General features: G+C 50.0%; 25 non-coding genes across 25 annotated transcripts; all 25 read left to right on the top strand.

Annotated features, from left to right (window-relative positions):
• Positions 1-598: 598 nt before the first annotated feature.
• On the top strand, positions 599-670 carry Trnat-cgu. Its single transcript has one exon. It is a non-coding gene; the product is annotated as a tRNA-Thr (tRNA).
• A 333-nt stretch (positions 671-1,003) lies between these two features.
• On the top strand, positions 1,004-1,077 carry Trnan-guu. Its single transcript has one exon. It is a non-coding gene; the product is annotated as a tRNA-Asn (tRNA).
• Positions 1,078-1,766: 689 nt separating this feature from the next.
• Trnat-cgu lies at positions 1,767-1,838 on the top strand. Its single transcript has one exon. It is a non-coding gene; the product is annotated as a tRNA-Thr (tRNA).
• Positions 1,839-2,171: 333 nt separating this feature from the next.
• On the top strand, positions 2,172-2,245 carry Trnan-guu. The gene has a single exon. It is a non-coding gene; the product is annotated as a tRNA-Asn (tRNA).
• Positions 2,246-2,934: 689 nt separating this feature from the next.
• Trnat-cgu lies at positions 2,935-3,006 on the top strand. Its single transcript has one exon. It is a non-coding gene; the product is annotated as a tRNA-Thr (tRNA).
• A 333-nt stretch (positions 3,007-3,339) lies between these two features.
• On the top strand, positions 3,340-3,413 carry Trnan-guu. Its single transcript has one exon. It is a non-coding gene; the product is annotated as a tRNA-Asn (tRNA).
• Positions 3,414-4,102: 689 nt separating this feature from the next.
• Positions 4,103-4,174, top strand: Trnat-cgu. The gene has a single exon. It is a non-coding gene; the product is annotated as a tRNA-Thr (tRNA).
• A 333-nt stretch (positions 4,175-4,507) lies between these two features.
• Trnan-guu lies at positions 4,508-4,581 on the top strand. Its single transcript has one exon. It is a non-coding gene; the product is annotated as a tRNA-Asn (tRNA).
• Positions 4,582-5,270: 689 nt separating this feature from the next.
• Trnat-cgu lies at positions 5,271-5,342 on the top strand. Its single transcript has one exon. It is a non-coding gene; the product is annotated as a tRNA-Thr (tRNA).
• A 333-nt stretch (positions 5,343-5,675) lies between these two features.
• Trnan-guu lies at positions 5,676-5,749 on the top strand. Its single transcript has one exon. It is a non-coding gene; the product is annotated as a tRNA-Asn (tRNA).
• Positions 5,750-6,438: 689 nt separating this feature from the next.
• Positions 6,439-6,510, top strand: Trnat-cgu. The gene has a single exon. It is a non-coding gene; the product is annotated as a tRNA-Thr (tRNA).
• Positions 6,511-6,843: 333 nt separating this feature from the next.
• On the top strand, positions 6,844-6,917 carry Trnan-guu. Its single transcript has one exon. It is a non-coding gene; the product is annotated as a tRNA-Asn (tRNA).
• A 689-nt stretch (positions 6,918-7,606) lies between these two features.
• Trnat-cgu lies at positions 7,607-7,678 on the top strand. Its single transcript has one exon. It is a non-coding gene; the product is annotated as a tRNA-Thr (tRNA).
• Positions 7,679-8,011: 333 nt separating this feature from the next.
• Positions 8,012-8,085, top strand: Trnan-guu. The gene has a single exon. It is a non-coding gene; the product is annotated as a tRNA-Asn (tRNA).
• Positions 8,086-8,774: 689 nt separating this feature from the next.
• Positions 8,775-8,846, top strand: Trnat-cgu. The gene has a single exon. It is a non-coding gene; the product is annotated as a tRNA-Thr (tRNA).
• Positions 8,847-9,179: 333 nt separating this feature from the next.
• On the top strand, positions 9,180-9,253 carry Trnan-guu. Its single transcript has one exon. It is a non-coding gene; the product is annotated as a tRNA-Asn (tRNA).
• Positions 9,254-9,942: 689 nt separating this feature from the next.
• Trnat-cgu lies at positions 9,943-10,014 on the top strand. The gene has a single exon. It is a non-coding gene; the product is annotated as a tRNA-Thr (tRNA).
• A 333-nt stretch (positions 10,015-10,347) lies between these two features.
• On the top strand, positions 10,348-10,421 carry Trnan-guu. The gene has a single exon. It is a non-coding gene; the product is annotated as a tRNA-Asn (tRNA).
• A 689-nt stretch (positions 10,422-11,110) lies between these two features.
• On the top strand, positions 11,111-11,182 carry Trnat-cgu. Its single transcript has one exon. It is a non-coding gene; the product is annotated as a tRNA-Thr (tRNA).
• Positions 11,183-11,515: 333 nt separating this feature from the next.
• On the top strand, positions 11,516-11,589 carry Trnan-guu. Its single transcript has one exon. It is a non-coding gene; the product is annotated as a tRNA-Asn (tRNA).
• A 689-nt stretch (positions 11,590-12,278) lies between these two features.
• On the top strand, positions 12,279-12,350 carry Trnat-cgu. The gene has a single exon. It is a non-coding gene; the product is annotated as a tRNA-Thr (tRNA).
• Positions 12,351-12,683: 333 nt separating this feature from the next.
• Trnan-guu lies at positions 12,684-12,757 on the top strand. The gene has a single exon. It is a non-coding gene; the product is annotated as a tRNA-Asn (tRNA).
• Positions 12,758-13,446: 689 nt separating this feature from the next.
• On the top strand, positions 13,447-13,518 carry Trnat-cgu. Its single transcript has one exon. It is a non-coding gene; the product is annotated as a tRNA-Thr (tRNA).
• Positions 13,519-13,851: 333 nt separating this feature from the next.
• On the top strand, positions 13,852-13,925 carry Trnan-guu. Its single transcript has one exon. It is a non-coding gene; the product is annotated as a tRNA-Asn (tRNA).
• A 689-nt stretch (positions 13,926-14,614) lies between these two features.
• Trnat-cgu lies at positions 14,615-14,686 on the top strand. Its single transcript has one exon. It is a non-coding gene; the product is annotated as a tRNA-Thr (tRNA).
• Positions 14,687-14,972: the final 286 nt, after the last annotated feature.

Raw genomic sequence — 14,972 nt, 5'->3', positions numbered from 1 at the left:
GCCACAGAGCCTTATACACATTCAGCCAAGTGACACTGTAGGTAAAAACATGGCCCTACACAGACGTTCTGCTGTTTTCCTTTTTATTCGTCATGTGTGACACTGCAGTAGAGGGACGCCCGCTACAAAAGACGTATTCTTTACATTCAATTTCAGCATATACGTCGCGAGTGCCATATGACAGGGCCTGTCTCTCGATGTCGATTTGTATTTGGTGTGTCTTAAGTGTCGGTCTGCAGTAGGCCGCTGTTGGCCGAGCGACGTGCAGTCGCCTTACATGAAGCCCCATGGGCAACGCCAGTGCCACTGTGGACAACAGCGCACTGTAGCCAGAGAGAGGAGCCGAAAGGCGCATTTCGCAGTCGAGCCACGCTATCCCACAAGCTGTGCACTAGGTCAGGATTGTGCAGACCGCAAACTTTTGGTGGGCCGACGCTCGTCGTCGATCGTAAGGGCGAAACATTCAAGAGATTTGGAAAACGGCAATGTGGACACCCCCAGCAGCAGCTGTGTGCCAAATCCGATATCTGGTCGAGGGCTGCAAGATTCAGTATGATGAAGTAACAATTTGGGGATAGCTCACAAACGCTAAGCTGCCGCCTTCTTAGCTCAGTGGTAGAGCACTGGTCTCGTAAACCAGGGGTCGTGAGTTCGAACCTCACAGAAGGCATTCATTTTTTAAACCTTCCTGCAAGGAGCGGAGCTATCTCGAGCAGCATCTAACACATGGCAGTACACTGAATGAAAGGGATGTTCTACAACCTATGACAAGTATTGTACTGGTCTCAGAGGTTTTCTGAATGCATAGGCTGAACATTGGTTTGTATGCATTTTGTAGTATAATGTCATGCTTGGCGATGTCATTCGTTTACGAGCCTCGCTACAGTGTGCATGCACGTTATCCATGTGAAGAGGCGTAAGCAAATGCTACCATTCTGCGAGATTCCTGCAGAAGGTATACGAATTGCGTTGATATACAGAGCACAAGGGAGCCAAAGTCAAGGCCTCCGTGGCGCACTCGGCTAGCGCGTTCGGCTGTTAACCGAAAGGTTGGTGGTTCGAGCCCACCCGGGTGCGAAATCGTTTTAACCGGCACCGAGGTGAGGACATACGTCAACTTTGTTAGAGATACACAGCTAGTGTGACAATTTGGCTGCGTTTGAGTGATGCCACAGAGCCTTATACATATTCAGCCAAGTGACACTGTAGGTAAAAACATGGCCCTACACAGACGTTCTGCTGTTTTCCTTTTTATTCGTCATGTGTGACACTGCAGTAGAGGGACGCCCGCTACAAAAGACGTATTCTTTACATTCAATTTCAGCATATACGTCGCGAGTGCCATATGACAGGGCCTGTCTCTCGATGTCGATTTGTATTTGGTGTGTCTTAAGTGTCGGTCTGCAGTAGGCCGCTGTTGGCCGAGCGACGTGCAGTCGCCTTACATGAAGCCCCATGGGCAACGCCAGTGCCACTGTGGACAACAGCGCACTGTAGCCAGAGAGAGGAGCCGAAAGGCGCATTTCGCAGTCGAGCCACGCTATCCCACAAGCTGTGCACTAGGTCAGGATTGTGCAGACCGCAAACTTTTGGTGGGCCGACGCTCGTCGTCGATCGTAAGGGCGAAACATTCAAGAGATTTGGAAAACGGCAATGTGGACACCCCCAGCAGCAGCTGTGTGCCAAATCCGATATCTGGTCGAGGGCTGCAAGATTCAGTATGATGAAGTAACAATTTGGGGATAGCTCACAAACGCTAAGCTGCCGCCTTCTTAGCTCAGTGGTAGAGCACTGGTCTCGTAAACCAGGGGGCGTGAGTTCGAACCTCACAGAAGGCATTCATTTTTTAAACCTTCCTGCAAGGAGCGGAGCTATCTCGAGCAGCATCTAACACATGGCAGTACACTGAATGAAAGGGATGTTCTACAACCTATGACAAGTATTCTACTGGCCTCAGAGGTTTTCTGAATGCATAGGCAGAACATTGGTTTGTATGCATTTTGTAGTATAATGTCATGCTTGGCGATGTCATTCGTTTACGAGCCTCGCTACAGTGTGCATGCACGTTATCCATGTGAAGAGGCGTAAGCAAATGCTACCATTCTGCGAGATTCCTGCAGAAGGTATACGAATTGCGTTGATATACAGAGCACAAGGGAGCCAAAGTCAAGGCCTCCGTGGCGCACTCGGCTAGCGCGTTCGGCTGTTAACCGAAAGGTTGGTGGTTCGAGCCCACCCGGGTGCGAAATCGTTTTAACCGGCACCGAGGTGAGGACATACGTCAACTTTGTTAGAGATACACAGCTAGTGTGACAATTTGGCTGCGTTTGAGTGATGCCACAGAGCCTTATACACATTCAGCCAAGTGACACTGTAGGTAAAAACATGGCCCTACACAGACGTTCTGCTGTTTTCCTTTTTATTCGTCATGTGTGACACTGCAGTAGAGGGACGCCCGCTACAAAAGACGTATTCTTTACATTCAATTTCAGCATATACGTCGCGAGTGCCATATGACAGGGCCTGTCTCTCGATGTCGATTTGTATTTGGTGTGTCTTAAGTGTCGGTCTGCAGTAGGCCGCTGTTGGCCGAGCGACGTGCAGTCGCCTTACATGAAGCCCCATGGGCAACGCCAGTGCCACTGTGGACAACAGCGCACTGTAGCCAGAGAGAGGAGCCGAAAGGCGCATTTCGCAGTCGAGCCACGCTATCCCACAAGCTGTGCACTAGGTCAGGATTGTGCAGACCGCAAACTTTTGGTGGGCCGACGCTCGTCGTCGATCGTAAGGGCGAAACATTCAAGAGATTTGGAAAACGGCAATGTGGACACCCCCAGCAGCAGCTGTGTGCCAAATCCGATATCTGGTCGAGGGCTGCAAGATTCAGTACGATGAAGTAACAATTTGGGGATAGCTCACAAACGCTAAGCTGCCGCCTTCTTAGCTCAGTGGTAGAGCACTGGTCTCGTAAACCAGGGGTCGTGAGTTCGAACCTCACAGAAGGCATTCATTTTTTAAACCTTCCTGCAAGGAGCGGAGCTATCTCGAGCAGCATCTAACACATGGCAGTACACTGAATGAAAGGGATGTTCTACAACCTATGACAAGTATTCTACTGGTCTCAGAGGTTTTCTGAATGCATAGGCAGAACATTGGTTTGTATGCATTTTGTAGTATAATGTCATGCTTGGCGATGTCATTCGTTTACGAGCCTCGCTACAGTGTGCATGCACGTTATCCATGTGAAGAGGCGTAAGCAAATGCTACCATTCTGCGAGATTCCTGCAGAAGGTATACGAATTGCGTTGATATACAGAGCACAAGGGAGCCAAAGTCAAGGCCTCCGTGGCGCACTCGGCTAGCGCGTTCGGCTGTTAACCGAAAGGTTGGTGGTTCGAGCCCACCCGGGTGCGAAATCGTTTTAACCGGCACCGAGGTGAGGACATACGTCAACTTTGTTAGAGATACACAGCTAGTGTGACAATTTGGCTGCGTTTGAGTGATGCCACAGAGCCTTATACACATTCAGCCAAGTGACACTGTAGGTAAAAACATGGCCCTACACAGACGTTCTGCTGTTTTCCTTTTTATTCGTCATGTGTGACACTGCAGTAGAGGGACGCCCGCTACAAAAGACGTATTCTTTACATTCAATTTCAGCATATACGTCGCGAGTGCCATATGACAGGGCCTGTCTCTCGATGTCGATTTGTATTTGGTGTGTCTTAAGTGTCGGTCTGCAGTAGGCCGCTGTTGGCCGAGCGACGTGCAGTCGCCTTACATGAAGCCCCATGGGCAACGCCAGTGCCACTGTGGACAACAGCGCACTGTAGCCAGAGAGAGGAGCCGAAAGGCGCATTTCGCAGTCGAGCCACGCTATCCCACAAGCTGTGCACTAGGTCAGGATTGTGCAGACCGCAAACTTTTGGTGGGCCGACGCTCGTCGTCGATCGTAAGGGCGAAACATTCAAGAGATTTGGAAAACGGCAATGTGGACACCCCCAGCAGCAGCTGTGTGCCAAATCCGATATCTGGTCGAGGGCTGCAAGATTCAGTATGATGAAGTAACAATTTGGGGATAGCTCACAAACGCTAAGCTGCCGCCTTCTTAGCTCAGTGGTAGAGCACTGGTCTCGTAAACCAGGGGTCGTGAGTTCGAACCTCACAGAAGGCATTCATTTTTTAAACCTTCCTGCAAGGAGCGGAGCTATCTCGAGCAGCATCTAACACATGGCAGTACACTGAATGAAAGGGATGTTCTACAACCTATGACAAGTATTGTACTGGTCTCAGAGGTTTTCTGAATGCATAGGCTGAACATTGGTTTGTATGCATTTTGTAGTATAATGTCATGCTTGGCGATGTCATTCGTTTACGAGCCTCGCTACAGTGTGCATGCACGTTATCCATGTGAAGAGGCGTAAGCAAATGCTACCATTCTGCGAGATTCCTGCAGAAGGTATACGAATTGCGTTGATATACAGAGCACAAGGGAGCCAAAGTCAAGGCCTCCGTGGCGCACTCGGCTAGCGCGTTCGGCTGTTAACCGAAAGGTTGGTGGTTCGAGCCCACCCGGGTGCGAAATCGTTTTAACCGGCACCGAGGTGAGGACATACGTCAACTTTGTTAGAGATACACAGCTAGTGTGACAATTTGGCTGCGTTTGAGTGATGCCACAGAGCCTTATACATATTCAGCCAAGTGACACTGTAGGTAAAAACATGGCCCTACACAGACGTTCTGCTGTTTTCCTTTTTATTCGTCATGTGTGACACTGCAGTAGAGGGACGCCCGCTACAAAAGACGTATTCTTTACATTCAATTTCAGCATATACGTCGCGAGTGCCATATGACAGGGCCTGTCTCTCGATGTCGATTTGTATTTGGTGTGTCTTAAGTGTCGGTCTGCAGTAGGCCGCTGTTGGCCGAGCGACGTGCAGTCGCCTTACATGAAGCCCCATGGGCAACGCCAGTGCCACTGTGGACAACAGCGCACTGTAGCCAGAGAGAGGAGCCGAAAGGCGCATTTCGCAGTCGAGCCACGCTATCCCACAAGCTGTGCACTAGGTCAGGATTGTGCAGACCGCAAACTTTTGGTGGGCCGACGCTCGTCGTCGATCGTAAGGGCGAAACATTCAAGAGATTTGGAAAACGGCAATGTGGACACCCCCAGCAGCAGCTGTGTGCCAAATCCGATATCTGGTCGAGGGCTGCAAGATTCAGTATGATGAAGTAACAATTTGGGGATAGCTCACAAACGCTAAGCTGCCGCCTTCTTAGCTCAGTGGTAGAGCACTGGTCTCGTAAACCAGGGGGCGTGAGTTCGAACCTCACAGAAGGCATTCATTTTTTAAACCTTCCTGCAAGGAGCGGAGCTATCTCGAGCAGCATCTAACACATGGCAGTACACTGAATGAAAGGGATGTTCTACAACCTATGACAAGTATTCTACTGGTCTCAGAGGTTTTCTGAATGCATAGGCAGAACATTGGTTTGTATGCATTTTGTAGTATAATGTCATGCTTGGCGATGTCATTCGTTTACGAGCCTCGCTACAGTGTGCATGCACGTTATCCATGTGAAGAGGCGTAAGCAAATGCTACCATTCTGCGAGATTCCTGCAGAAGGTATACGAATTGCGTTGATATACAGAGCACAAGGGAGCCAAAGTCAAGGCCTCCGTGGCGCACTCGGCTAGCGCGTTCGGCTGTTAACCGAAAGGTTGGTGGTTCGAGCCCACCCGGGTGCGAAATCGTTTTAACCGGCACCGAGGTGAGGACATACGTCAACTTTGTTAGAGATACACAGCTAGTGTGACAATTTGGCTGCGTTTGAGTGATGCCACAGAGCCTTATACACATTCAGCCAAGTGACACTGTAGGTAAAAACATGGCCCTACACAGACGTTCTGCTGTTTTCCTTTTTATTCGTCATGTGTGACACTGCAGTAGAGGGACGCCCGCTACAAAAGACGTATTCTTTACATTCAATTTCAGCATATACGTCGCGAGTGCCATATGACAGGGCCTGTCTCTCGATGTCGATTTGTATTTGGTGTGTCTTAAGTGTCGGTCTGCAGTAGGCCGCTGTTGGCCGAGCGACGTGCAGTCGCCTTACATGAAGCCCCATGGGCAACGCCAGTGCCACTGTGGACAACAGCGCACTGTAGCCAGAGAGAGGAGCCGAAAGGCGCATTTCGCAGTCGAGCCACGCTATCCCACAAGCTGTGCACTAGGTCAGGATTGTGCAGACCGCAAACTTTTGGTGGGCCGACGCTCGTCGTCGATCGTAAGGGCGAAACATTCAAGAGATTTGGAAAACGGCAATGTGGACACCCCCAGCAGCAGCTGTGTGCCAAATCCGATATCTGGTCGAGGGCTGCAAGATTCAGTATGATGAAGTAACAATTTGGGGATAGCTCACAAACGCTAAGCTGCCGCCTTCTTAGCTCAGTGGTAGAGCACTGGTCTCGTAAACCAGGGGTCGTGAGTTCGAACCTCACAGAAGGCATTCATTTTTTAAACCTTCCTGCAAGGAGCGGAGCTATCTCGAGCAGCATCTAACACATGGCAGTACACTGAATGAAAGGGATGTTCTACAACCTATGACAAGTATTCTACTGGCCTCAGAGGTTTTCTGAATGCATAGGCAGAACATTGGTTTGTATGCATTTTGTAGTATAATGTCATGCTTGGCGATGTCATTCGTTTACGAGCCTCGCTACAGTGTGCATGCACGTTATCCATGTGAAGAGGCGTAAGCAAATGCTACCATTCTGCGAGATTCCTGCAGAAGGTATACGAATTGCGTTGATATACAGAGCACAAGGGAGCCAAAGTCAAGGCCTCCGTGGCGCACTCGGCTAGCGCGTTCGGCTGTTAACCGAAAGGTTGGTGGTTCGAGCCCACCCGGGTGCGAAATCGTTTTAACCGGCACCGAGGTGAGGACATACGTCAACTTTGTTAGAGATACACAGCTAGTGTGACAATTTGGCTGCGTTTGAGTGATGCCACAGAGCCTTATACACATTCAGCCAAGTGACACTGTAGGTAAAAACATGGCCCTACACAGACGTTCTGCTGTTTTCCTTTTTATTCGTCATGTGTGACACTGCAGTAGAGGGACGCCCGCTACAAAAGACGTATTCTTTACATTCAATTTCAGCATATACGTCGCGAGTGCCATATGACAGGGCCTGTCTCTCGATGTCGATTTGTATTTGGTGTGTCTTAAGTGTCGGTCTGCAGTAGGCCGCTGTTGGCCGAGCGACGTGCAGTCGCCTTACATGAAGCCCCATGGGCAACGCCAGTGCCACTGTGGACAACAGCGCACTGTAGCCAGAGAGAGGAGCCGAAAGGCGCATTTCGCAGTCGAGCCACGCTATCCCACAAGCTGTGCACTAGGTCAGGATTGTGCAGACCGCAAACTTTTGGTGGGCCGACGCTCGTCGTCGATCGTAAGGGCGAAACATTCAAGAGATTTGGAAAACGGCAATGTGGACACCCCCAGCAGCAGCTGTGTGCCAAATCCGATATCTGGTCGAGGGCTGCAAGATTCAGTACGATGAAGTAACAATTTGGGGATAGCTCACAAACGCTAAGCTGCCGCCTTCTTAGCTCAGTGGTAGAGCACTGGTCTCGTAAACCAGGGGTCGTGAGTTCGAACCTCACAGAAGGCATTCATTTTTTAAACCTTCCTGCAAGGAGCGGAGCTATCTCGAGCAGCATCTAACACATGGCAGTACACTGAATGAAAGGGATGTTCTACAACCTATGACAAGTATTCTACTGGTCTCAGAGGTTTTCTGAATGCATAGGCAGAACATTGGTTTGTATGCATTTTGTAGTATAATGTCATGCTTGGCGATGTCATTCGTTTACGAGCCTCGCTACAGTGTGCATGCACGTTATCCATGTGAAGAGGCGTAAGCAAATGCTACCATTCTGCGAGATTCCTGCAGAAGGTATACGAATTGCGTTGATATACAGAGCACAAGGGAGCCAAAGTCAAGGCCTCCGTGGCGCACTCGGCTAGCGCGTTCGGCTGTTAACCGAAAGGTTGGTGGTTCGAGCCCACCCGGGTGCGAAATCGTTTTAACCGGCACCGAGGTGAGGACATACGTCAACTTTGTTAGAGATACACAGCTAGTGTGACAATTTGGCTGCGTTTGAGTGATGCCACAGAGCCTTATACACATTCAGCCAAGTGACACTGTAGGTAAAAACATGGCCCTACACAGACGTTCTGCTGTTTTCCTTTTTATTCGTCATGTGTGACACTGCAGTAGAGGGACGCCCGCTACAAAAGACGTATTCTTTACATTCAATTTCAGCATATACGTCGCGAGTGCCATATGACAGGGCCTGTCTCTCGATGTCGATTTGTATTTGGTGTGTCTTAAGTGTCGGTCTGCAGTAGGCCGCTGTTGGCCGAGCGACGTGCAGTCGCCTTACATGAAGCCCCATGGGCAACGCCAGTGCCACTGTGGACAACAGCGCACTGTAGCCAGAGAGAGGAGCCGAAAGGCGCATTTCGCAGTCGAGCCACGCTATCCCACAAGCTGTGCACTAGGTCAGGATTGTGCAGACCGCAAACTTTTGGTGGGCCGACGCTCGTCGTCGATCGTAAGGGCGAAACATTCAAGAGATTTGGAAAACGGCAATGTGGACACCCCCAGCAGCAGCTGTGTGCCAAATCCGATATCTGGTCGAGGGCTGCAAGATTCAGTATGATGAAGTAACAATTTGGGGATAGCTCACAAACGCTAAGCTGCCGCCTTCTTAGCTCAGTGGTAGAGCACTGGTCTCGTAAACCAGGGGTCGTGAGTTCGAACCTCACAGAAGGCATTCATTTTTTAAACCTTCCTGCAAGGAGCGGAGCTATCTCGAGCAGCATCTAACACATGGCAGTACACTGAATGAAAGGGATGTTCTACAACCTATGACAAGTATTCTACTGGCCTCAGAGGTTTTCTGAATGCATAGGCAGAACATTGGTTTGTATGCATTTTGTAGTATAATGTCATGCTTGGCGATGTCATTCGTTTACGAGCCTCGCTACAGTGTGCATGCACGTTATCCATGTGAAGAGGCGTAAGCAAATGCTACCATTCTGCGAGATTCCTGCAGAAGGTATACGAATTGCGTTGATATACAGAGCACAAGGGAGCCAAAGTCAAGGCCTCCGTGGCGCACTCGGCTAGCGCGTTCGGCTGTTAACCGAAAGGTTGGTGGTTCGAGCCCACCCGGGTGCGAAATCGTTTTAACCGGCACCGAGGTGAGGACATACGTCAACTTTGTTAGAGATACACAGCTAGTGTGACAATTTGGCTGCGTTTGAGTGATGCCACAGAGCCTTATACACATTCAGCCAAGTGACACTGTAGGTAAAAACATGGCCCTACACAGACGTTCTGCTGTTTTCCTTTTTATTCGTCATGTGTGACACTGCAGTAGAGGGACGCCCGCCACAAAAGACGTATTCTTTACATTCAATTTCAGCATATACGTCGCGAGTGCCATATGACAGGGCCTGTCTCTCGATGTCGATTTGTATTTGGTGTGTCTTAAGTGTCGGTCTGCAGTAGGCCGCTGTTGGCCGAGCGACGTGCAGTCGCCTTACATGAAGCCCCATGGGCAACGCCAGTGCCACTGTGGACAACAGCGCACTGTAGCCAGAGAGAGGAGCCGAAAGGCGCATTTCGCAGTCGAGCCACGCTATCCCACAAGCTGTGCACTAGGTCAGGATTGTGCAGACCGCAAACTTTTGGTGGGCCGACGCTCGTCGTCGATCGTAAGGGCGAAACATTCAAGAGATTTGGAAAACGGCAATGTGGACACCCCCAGCAGCAGCTGTGTGCCAAATCCGATATCTGGTCGAGGGCTGCAAGATTCAGTACGATGAAGTAACAATTTGGGGATAGCTCACAAACGCTAAGCTGCCGCCTTCTTAGCTCAGTGGTAGAGCACTGGTCTCGTAAACCAGGGGTCGTGAGTTCGAACCTCACAGAAGGCATTCATTTTTTAAACCTTCCTGCAAGGAGCGGAGCTATCTCGAGCAGCATCTAACACATGGCAGTACACTGAATGAAAGGGATGTTCTACAACCTATGACAAGTATTCTACTGGCCTCAGAGGTTTTCTGAATGCATAGGCAGAACATTGGTTTGTATGCATTTTGTAGTATAATGTCATGCTTGGCGATGTCATTCGTTTACGAGCCTCGCTACAGTGTGCATGCACGTTATCCATGTGAAGAGGCGTAAGCAAATGCTACCATTCTGCGAGATTCCTGCAGAAGGTATACGAATTGCGTTGATATACAGAGCACAAGGGAGCCAAAGTCAAGGCCTCCGTGGCGCACTCGGCTAGCGCGTTCGGCTGTTAACCGAAAGGTTGGTGGTTCGAGCCCACCCGGGTGCGAAATCGTTTTAACCGGCACCGAGGTGAGGACATACGTCAACTTTGTTAGAGATACACAGCTAGTGTGACAATTTGGCTGCGTTTGAGTGATGCCACAGAGCCTTATACACATTCAGCCAAGTGACACTGTAGGTAAAAACATGGCCCTACACAGACGTTCTGCTGTTTTCCTTTTTATTCGTCATGTGTGACACTGCAGTAGAGGGACGCCCGCCACAAAAGACGTATTCTTTACATTCAATTTCAGCATATACGTCGCGAGTGCCATATGACAGGGCCTGTCTCTCGATGTCGATTTGTATTTGGTGTGTCTTAAGTGTCGGTCTGCAGTAGGCCGCTGTTGGCCGAGCGACGTGCAGTCGCCTTACATGAAGCCCCATGGGCAACGCCAGTGCCACTGTGGACAACAGCGCACTGTAGCCAGAGAGAGGAGCCGAAAGGCGCATTTCGCAGTCGAGCCACGCTATCCCACAAGCTGTGCACTAGGTCAGGATTGTGCAGACCGCAAACTTTTGGTGGGCCGACGCTCGTCGTCGATCGTAAGGGCGAAACATTCAAGAGATTTGGAAAACGGCAATGTGGACACCCCCAGCAGCAGCTGTGTGCCAAATCCGATATCTGGTCGAGGGCTGCAAGATTCAGTACGATGAAGTAACAATTTGGGGATAGCTCACAAACGCTAAGCTGCCGCCTTCTTAGCTCAGTGGTAGAGCACTGGTCTCGTAAACCAGGGGTCGTGAGTTCGAACCTCACAGAAGGCATTCATTTTTTAAACCTTCCTGCAAGGAGCGGAGCTATCTCGAGCAGCATCTAACACATGGCAGTACACTGAATGAAAGGGATGTTCTACAACCTATGACAAGTATTCTACTGGCCTCAGAGGTTTTCTGAATGCATAGGCAGAACATTGGTTTGTATGCATTTTGTAGTATAATGTCATGCTTGGCGATGTCATTCGTTTACGAGCCTCGCTACAGTGTGCATGCACGTTATCCATGTGAAGAGGCGTAAGCAAATGCTACCATTCTGCGAGATTCCTGCAGAAGGTATACGAATTGCGTTGATATACAGAGCACAAGGGAGCCAAAGTCAAGGCCTCCGTGGCGCACTCGGCTAGCGCGTTCGGCTGTTAACCGAAAGGTTGGTGGTTCGAGCCCACCCGGGTGCGAAATCGTTTTAACCGGCACCGAGGTGAGGACATACGTCAACTTTGTTAGAGATACACAGCTAGTGTGACAATTTGGCTGCGTTTGAGTGATGCCACAGAGCCTTATACACATTCAGCCAAGTGACACTGTAGGTAAAAACATGGCCCTACACAGACGTTCTGCTGTTTTCCTTTTTATTCGTCATGTGTGACACTGCAGTAGAGGGACGCCCGCCACAAAAGACGTATTCTTTACATTCAATTTCAGCATATACGTCGCGAGTGCCATATGACAGGGCCTGTCTCTCGATGTCGATTTGTATTTGGTGTGTCTTAAGTGTCGGTCTGCAGTAGGCCGCTGTTGGCCGAGCGACGTGCAGTCGCCTTACATGAAGCCCCATGGGCAACGCCAGTGCCACTGTGGACAACAGCGCACTGTAGCCAGAGAGAGGAGCCGAAAGGCGCATTTCGCAGTCGAGCCACGCTATCCCACAAGCTGTGCACTAGGTCAGGATTGTGCAGACCGCAAACTTTTGGTGGGCCGACGCTCGTCGTCGATCGTAAGGGCGAAACATTCAAGAGATTTGGAAAACGGCAATGTGGACACCCCCAGCAGCAGCTGTGTGCCAAATCCGATATCTGGTCGAGGGCTGCAAGATTCAGTACGATGAAGTAACAATTTGGGGATAGCTCACAAACGCTAAGCTGCCGCCTTCTTAGCTCAGTGGTAGAGCACTGGTCTCGTAAACCAGGGGTCGTGAGTTCGAACCTCACAGAAGGCATTCATTTTTTAAACCTTCCTGCAAGGAGCGGAGCTATCTCGAGCAGCATCTAACACATGGCAGTACACTGAATGAAAGGGATGTTCTACAACCTATGACAAGTATTCTACTGGCCTCAGAGGTTTTCTGAATGCATAGGCAGAACATTGGTTTGTATGCATTTTGTAGTATAATGTCATGCTTGGCGATGTCATTCGTTTACGAGCCTCGCTACAGTGTGCATGCACGTTATCCATGTGAAGAGGCGTAAGCAAATGCTACCATTCTGCGAGATTCCTGCAGAAGGTATACGAATTGCGTTGATATACAGAGCACAAGGGAGCCAAAGTCAAGGCCTCCGTGGCGCACTCGGCTAGCGCGTTCGGCTGTTAACCGAAAGGTTGGTGGTTCGAGCCCACCCGGGTGCGAAATCGTTTTAACCGGCACCGAGGTGAGGACATACGTCAACTTTGTTAGAGATACACAGCTAGTGTGACAATTTGGCTGCGTTTGAGTGATGCCACAGAGCCTTATACACATTCAGCCAGGTGACACTGTAGGTAAAAACATGGCCCTACACAGACGTTCTGCTGTTTTCCTTTTTATTCGTCATGTGTGACACTGCAGTAGAGGGACGCCCGCTACAAAAGACGTTTTCTTTACATTCAATTTCAGCATATACGTCGCGAGTGCCATATGACAGGGCCTGTCTCTCGATGTCGATTTGTATTTGGTGTGTCTTAAGTGTCGGTCTGCAGTAGGCCGCTGTTGGCCGAGCGACGTGCAGTCGCCTTACATGAAGCCCCATGGGCAACGCCAGTGCCACTGTGGACAACAGCGCACTGTAGCCAGAGAGAGGAGCCGAAAGGCGCATTTCGCAGTCGAGCCACGCTATCCCACAAGCTGTGCACTAGGTCAGGATTGTGCAGACCGCAAACTTTTGGTGGGCCGACGCTCGTCGTCGATCGTAAGGGCGAAACATTCAAGAGATTTGGAAAACGGCAATGTGGACACCCCCAGCAGCAGCTGTGTGCCAAATCCGATATCTGGTCGAGGGCTGCAAGATTCAGTACGATGAAGTAACAATTTGGGGATAGCTCACAAACGCTAAGCTGCCGCCTTCTTAGCTCAGTGGTAGAGCACTGGTCTCGTAAACCAGGGGTCGTGAGTTCGAACCTCACAGAAGGCATTCATTTTTTAAACCTTCCTGCAAGGAGCGGAGCTATCTCGAGCAGCATCTAACACATGGCAGTACACTGAATGAAAGGGATGTTCTACAACCTATGACAAGTATTCTACTGGTCTCAGAGGTTTTCTGAATGCATAGGCAGAACATTGGTTTGTATGCATTTTGTAGTATAATGTCATGCTTGGCGATGTCATTCGTTTACGAGCCTCGCTACAGTGTGCATGCACGTTATCCATGTGAAGAGGCGTAAGCAAATGCTACCATTCTGCGAGATTCCTGCAGAAGGTATACGAATTGCGTTGATATACAGAGCACAAGGGAGCCAAAGTCAAGGCCTCCGTGGCGCACTCGGCTAGCGCGTTCGGCTGTTAACCGAAAGGTTGGTGGTTCGAGCCCACCCGGGTGCGAAATCGTTTTAACCGGCACCGAGGTGAGGACATACGTCAACTTTGTTAGAGATACACAGCTAGTGTGACAATTTGGCTGCGTTTGAGTGATGCCACAGAGCCTTATACACATTCAGCCAAGTGACACTGTAGGTAAAAACATGGCCCTACACAGACGTTCTGCTGTTTTCCTTTTTATTCGTCATGTGTGACACTGCAGTAGAGGGACGCCCGCTACAAAAGACGTATTCTTTACATTCAATTTCAGCATATACGTCGCGAGTGCCATATGACAGGGCCTGTCTCTCGATGTCGATTTGTATTTGGTGTGTCTTAAGTGTCGGTCTGCAGTAGGCCGCTGTTGGCCGAGCGACGTGCAGTCGCCTTACATGAAGCCCCATGGGCAACGCCAGTGCCACTGTGGACAACAGCGCACTGTAGCCAGAGAGAGGAGCCGAAAGGCGCATTTCGCAGTCGAGCCACGCTATCCCACAAGCTGTGCACTAGGTCAGGATTGTGCAGACCGCAAACTTTTGGTGGGCCGACGCTCGTCGTCGATCGTAAGGGCGAAACATTCAAGAGATTTGGAAAACGGCAATGTGGACACCCCCAGCAGCAGCTGTGTGCCAAATCCGATATCTGGTCGAGGGCTGCAAGATTCAGTATGATGAAGTAACAATTTGGGGATAGCTCACAAACGCTAAGCTGCCGCCTTCTTAGCTCAGTGGTAGAGCACTGGTCTCGTAAACCAGGGGTCGTGAGTTCGAACCTCACAGAAGGCATTCATTTTTTAAACCTTCCTGCAAGGAGCGGAGCTATCTCGAGCAGCATCTAACACATGGCAGTACACTGAATGAAAGGGATGTTCTACAACCTATGACAAGTATTCTACTGGTCTCAGAGGTTTTCTGAATGCATAGGCTGAACATTGGTTTGTATGCATTTTGTAGTATAATGTCATGCTTGGCGATGTCATTCGTTTACGAGCCTCGCTACAGTGTGCATGCACGTTATCCATGTGAAGAGGCGTAAGCAAATGCTACCATTCTGCGAGATTCCTGCAGAAGG

Source organism: Schistocerca americana, chromosome 5 (assembly GCF_021461395.2).
Source record: "Schistocerca americana isolate TAMUIC-IGC-003095 chromosome 5, iqSchAmer2.1, whole genome shotgun sequence".
Taxonomy (NCBI): Eukaryota; Metazoa; Arthropoda; class Insecta; order Orthoptera; family Acrididae; genus Schistocerca; species Schistocerca americana.
Note: the sequence above shows the minus strand (reverse complement) of the source record. Positions and strands in the feature narration are given on the sequence as shown.